This window comes from Staurois parvus, unplaced genomic scaffold (assembly GCF_062004578.1).
Source record: "Staurois parvus isolate SC_StPar_1 unplaced genomic scaffold, SC_StPar_1.0 ptg001242l, whole genome shotgun sequence".
In the NCBI taxonomy this organism is placed as follows: Eukaryota; Metazoa; Chordata; class Amphibia; order Anura; family Ranidae; genus Staurois; species Staurois parvus.
The window spans coordinates 37,913-44,038 of NW_028319038.1; positions in this window are offsets into that span (position 1 = coordinate 37,913).

Genomic DNA, 6,126 nt, shown 5'->3' on the forward strand with positions numbered 1-6,126 from the left:
AAACATCACTCTGTTTATTTATTTCAAGTTGCAATATATTTTTTCATTTAATATTTTTGTATTTATTTTGTATATATAATAAAAAATAAACATCACTCTGTTTATATATTTCAAGTTGCAATATGTTTTTTCTAATACTATTTTTTTTTATTTATTTTGTATATATAATAAAAAATAAACATTACTCTATTTCAAGTTGCAATATATTTTTTCAATTAATATTTTTTATTTATTTTGTATATATAATAAAAAATAAACATCACTCTGTTTATTTATTTCAAGTTGCAATATATTTTTTCATTTAATATTTTTTTATTTATTTTATATATATAATAAAAAATAAACATCACTCTATTTCAAGTTGCAATATATTTTTTCAATTAATATTTTTTATTTATTTTGTATATATAATAAAAAAAATAAACATCACTCTGTTTATTTATTTCAAGTTGCAATATATTTTTTCATTTAATATTTTTTTATTTATTTGTATATATAATAAAAAATAAACATTAATCTATTTCAAGCTGCAATATATTTTTTCAATTAAAATGTTTTATTTATTTTGTATATATAATAAAAAAAATAAACATCACTCTGTTTATTTATTTCAAGTTGCAATATATTTTTTCAATTAAAATGTTTTATTTATTTTGTATATATAATAAAAAATAAACATCACTATGTTTATTTATTTCAAGTTGCAATATATTTTTTCATTTAATATTTTTTTATTTATTTTGTATATATAATAAAAAAATAAATATCACACTCTGTTTATTTATTTCAAGCTGCAATATATTTTTTCATTTAATATTTTTTTATTTATTTTGTATATATAATAAAAAAAAATAAACATCACTCTATTTCAAGTTGCAATATATTTTTTCAATTAATATTTTTTATTTATTTTGTATATATAATAAAAAATAAACATCACTCTGTTTATTTATTTCAAGTTGCAATATATTTTTTCAATTAATATTTTTTATTTATTTTGTATATATAATAAAAAATAAACATCACTATGTTTATTTATTTCAAGTTGCAATATATTTTTTCATTTAATATTTTTTTATTTATTTTGTATATATAATAAAAAAATAAATATCACACTCTGTTTATTTATTTCAAGCTGCAATATATTTTTTCATTTAATATTTTTTTATTTATTTTGTATATATAATAAAAAAAAATAAACATCACTCTATTTCAAGTTGCAATATATTTTTTCAATTAATATTTTTTATTTATTTTGTATATATAATAAAAAATAAACATCACTCTGTTTATTTATTTCAAGTTGCAATATATTTTTTCAATTATTATTTTTTATTTATTTTGTATATATAATAAAAAATAAACATCACTCTATTTATTTTAAGTTGCAATATATTTTTTCAATTATTATTTTTTATTTATTTTGTATATATAATAAAAAATAAACATCACTCTGTTTATTTATTTCAAGTTGCAATATATTTTTTCAATTATTATTTTTTATTTATTTTGTATATATAATAAAAAATAAACATCACTCTATTTATTTTAAGTTGCAATATATTTTTTCAATTATTATTTTTTATTTATTTTGTATATATAATAAAAAATAAACATCACTCTGTTTATTTATTTCAAGTTGCAATATATTTTTTCAATTATTATTTTTTATTTATTTTGTATATATAATAAAAAATAAACATCACTCTATTTATTTTAAGTTGCAATATATTTTTTCAATTATTATTTTTTATTTATTTTGTATATATAATAAAAAATAAACATCACTCTGTTTATTTATTTCAAGTTGCAATATATTTTTTCAATTATTATTTTTTATTTATTTTGTATATATAATAAAAAATAAACATCACTCTATTTATTTTAAGTTGCAATATATTTTTTCAATTATTATTTTTTATTTATTTTGTATATATAATAAAAAATAAACATCACTCTGTTTATTTATTTCAAGTTGCAATATATTTTTTCAATTAATATATATATATTTTTTTGTATATATAATAAAAAATAAACATCACTATTTATTTCTAACAGTATGCAAGATTTCCTTGGTTCTTAAGTTGATAAGAATGTCGATGTAATTCTGTGTTTTTAGAATTGTCACATACATACATCTTGTATACATCTCTAAGATCGCACTATATAATGGATTTTGTATAAAGTCTTTGCTGTCTTGGGCAAAAAAAAAAAAAAAAATGGAAAAAAAAGACTGGAAAAGTTGGATATTTCTTTACCAAGAATTCCAGGAATATTTAGAAAAAAGTATTTTATGGAGTGCTGACTATAGCTCTGCTCCAGAATAGCGCAGGCATTTATTCTCGCCACTGAAAACACACGGCTCAAAAAAATTAAAGGAAGACTGTGTAATCCAAGTCGCATCGAATCCATGATACTCCTGGAATATGGATACGGTCAGGTAAGTAGCAGAGGGGGGTGGTAATCAGTTTCAGCTGCTTTGGTGGTAATGAAATTGACAACAGGTGCACTAGATGGGCAACAGTGACACGACTCCCAAAACAGGAATGGTTTTACAGGTGGAGGTCACTGACATTTTTTCCCTTCTCATCTTTTCTGACTGTCTATCACTAGTTTTGCATGTGGCTCGGGTCAGTGTCACTACTGGTAGCATGAGGCCATACCTGGACCCTACAGAGGTTGCACAGGCAGTCCAACTCCTCCAGGAGGGCACATCAATACCTGCCATTGCCAGAAGGTTTGCTGTGTCTCCCAGCACAGTCTCAAGAGCATGGAGGATATTCCAGGAGACAAGAGCATGGAGGAGGTTCCAGGAGTCAAGAGCATGGAGGAGATTCCAGGAGACGAGAGCATGGAGGAGATTCCAAGAGACAAGAGCATGGAGGAGATTCCAGGAGACAAGAGCATGGGGGAGATTCCAGGAGACAAGATCAAGGAGATGATTCCAGGAGACGAGAGCATGGAGGAGATTCCAGGAGACGAGAGCATGGAGGAGATTCCAGGAGACGAGAGCATGGAGGAGATTCCAGGAGACAAGAGCATGGAGGAGATTCCAGGAGACAAGAGCATGGAGGAGATTCCAGGAGACAAGAGCATGGAGGAGATTCCAGGAGACGAGAGCATGGAGGAGATTCCAGGAGACGAGAGCATGGAGGAGATTCCAGGAGACAGGCAATTCCTCTAGGAGAGCTGGACAGGGCTGTAGAAGGTCCTTAACCCATCAGCAGGACCGGTATCTGCTCCTTTGTACAAGGAGGAACAGGATGAGCCCTGCCAGAGCCCTACAAAATGACCTCCAGCAGGCCACTGGTGTGAATGTCTCTGACCAAACAATCAGAAACAGACTTCATGAGGGTGGCCTGAGGGCCTGACGTCCTCTAGTGGGCCCTGTGCTCACTGCCCGGCACCATAGAGCTGGATTGGCATTTGCCATTGAACACCAGAATTGGCAGGTCCACCACTTGCACCCTGTGCTTTTCACAGATGAGAGCAGGTTCCCCCTGAGCACATGTGACAGACATGAAAGGGTCTGGAGAAGCCGTGGAGAACGTTCTGCTGCCTGTAACATGGTTCAGCATGACTGTTATGGTGGTGGGTCAGTGATGGTCTGGGGAGGCATCTCCATGGAGGGACACACAGACCTCTACAGGCTACACAATCGCACCCTGACTGACATTAGGTATCGGGATGAAATCTTTGGACCCATTGTCAGACCCTACACTGGTGCAGTGGGTCCTGGGTTCCTCCTGGTGCAGTGGGTCCTGGATTCCTCCTGGTGCAGTGGGTCCTGGGTTCCTCCTGGTGAAGTGAGTCCTGGTTTCCTCCTGGTGCAGCGGGTCCTGGATTCCTCCTGGTACAGCGGGTCCTGGATTCCTCCTGGTGCAGTGGGCCCTGGGTTCCTCCTCGTGCAGTGGGTTCTGGGTTCCTCCTGGTGCAGCTGGTCCTAGGTTCCTCGTGGTGAAGTGGGTCCTATGTTCCTCCTGGTGCAGTGGGTCCTGGATTCCTCCTGGTGCAGTGGGTCCTGGATTCCTCCTGGTGCAGTGGGTCTTGGGTTCCTCCTGGTGCGGTGGGTCCTGGGTTCCTCCTGGTGCGGTGGGTCCTGGGTTCCTCCTGGTGCGGTGGGTCCTAGGTTCCTCCTGGTGAAGTAAGTCCTGGTTTCCTCCTGGTGCAGCGGGTCCTGGATTCCTCCTGGTGCAGTGGGCCCTGGGTTCCTCCTGGTGCAGTGGGTTCTGGGTTCCTCCTGGTGCAGCTGGTCCTAGGTTCCTCCTGGTGCAGTGGGTCCTGGATTCCTCCTGGTGCAGTGGGTCCTGGGTTCCTCCTGGTGCAGTGGGTCTTGGGTTCCTCCTGGTGCAGTGGGTCCTGGGTTCCTCCTGGTGCAGTAGGTCCTAGGTTCCTCCTGGTGAAGTGAGTCCTGGTTTCCTCCTGGTGCAGCGGGTCCTGGATTCCTCCTGGTGCAGTGGGCCCTGGGTTCCTCCTCGTGCAGTGGGCCCTGGGTTCCTCCTCGTGCAGTGGGCCCTGGGTTCCTCCTCGTGCAGTGGGTTCTGGGTTCCTCCTGGTGCAGCGGGTCCTAGGTTCCTCCTGGTGAAGTGGGTCCTGGGTTCCTCCTGGTGCAGTGGGTCCTGGGTTTCTCCTCGTGCAGTGGGTTCTGGGTTCCTCCTGGTGCAGCGGGTCCTGGGTTCCTCCTGGTGAAGTGGGTTCTGGGTTCCTCCTGGTGCAGTGGGTCCTGGGTTCCTCCTGGTGCATGGGGTCCTGGGTTCCTCCTGGTACACGACAATGCCCGGCCTCATGTGGGGAGAGTATGCAGGCAGTTCCTGGAGAATGAAGGAATTGATACCATTGAATGGCCCCCACACTCTCCTGACCTAAATCCAATAGAACCCCTCTGGGATGTCATGTTTCGGTCAATCCGACGCCGCCAGGTTGCACCTCAGACTGTCCAAGAGTTCAGTGATGTCCTGGTCCAGATCTGGGAGGAAATCCCCCAGGACACCATCCGTGGTCTCATTAGGACCCTCCCCCGACGTTGTCAGTCATGCATACAAGCACGTGGGGGCCACACAGACTACTGAGGACCATTCTGAGTTGCTGCAATGACATTTCACCAAAATGGACTCGCCTGCTGCATCATTTCTTCACTTTGATTTTCGGGGTGTCTTTGAGTTCTGTCCTCTGTAGGTCGATCATTTCCATCAAACAATGGGGCGCCCTTACGTTCCTCACCCATCCCCCGTCCATGTCAGTATAGAGATCCAGCAGGAGATTCCTCCCCATTGAGGTCTGGTGGGTTTTCCTTTAAAGTGTTCCTTTCATTTTTATGATCAGTGTATGTTTTGTTGCAGCCCTTTATCTGCACTGACCTCGGTGGTTGTAGAGCGATGGACGTGAACACAAGAGCCAGGCACATGTCTTTATTTTCCATCCGGTGAGAAGTAGAGAAGACTGATGCAATTCTTGCAAGAAAGTTTACTGTTCCCCCAGTAATCGACTATTTAATATAAGAAACGGCATTCAATTGAATTTCTAGCTATAAAGGGATGTACCATACAGTGTATATATATATATATACAGTGGGGATCAAAAGTTTGGGCACCCCAGCTAAAAATTTGTATTAATGTGCATAAAGAAGCCAAGGAAAGATGGAAAAATCTCCAAAAGGCATCAAATTACAGATTAGACATTCTTATAATATGTCAACAAAAGTTAGATTTTATTTCCATCATTTACACTTTCAAAATAACAGAAAACAAAAAAATGGCGTCTGCAAAAGTTTGGGCCCCCTGCAGAGTTTATAGCATGCACTGCCCCCTTTGCCAAGCTGAGACCTGCCAGTGTCATGGATTGTTCTCAATCATCGTCTGGGAAGACCAGGTGATGTCAATCTCAAAGGTTTTAAATGTCCAGACTCATCTGACCTTGCCCCAACAATCAGCACCATGGGTTCTTCTAAGCAGTTGTCTAGAAAACTGAAACTGAAAATAGTTGACGCTCACAAAGCTGGAGAAGGCTATAAGAAGATAGCAAAGCGTTTTCAGATGTCAATATCCTCTGTTCGGAATGTCATTAACCACTTCCAGTCCGGACACTTTTACCCCCTTCCTGACCAGGGCAATTTTCAGCTTTTAGCGC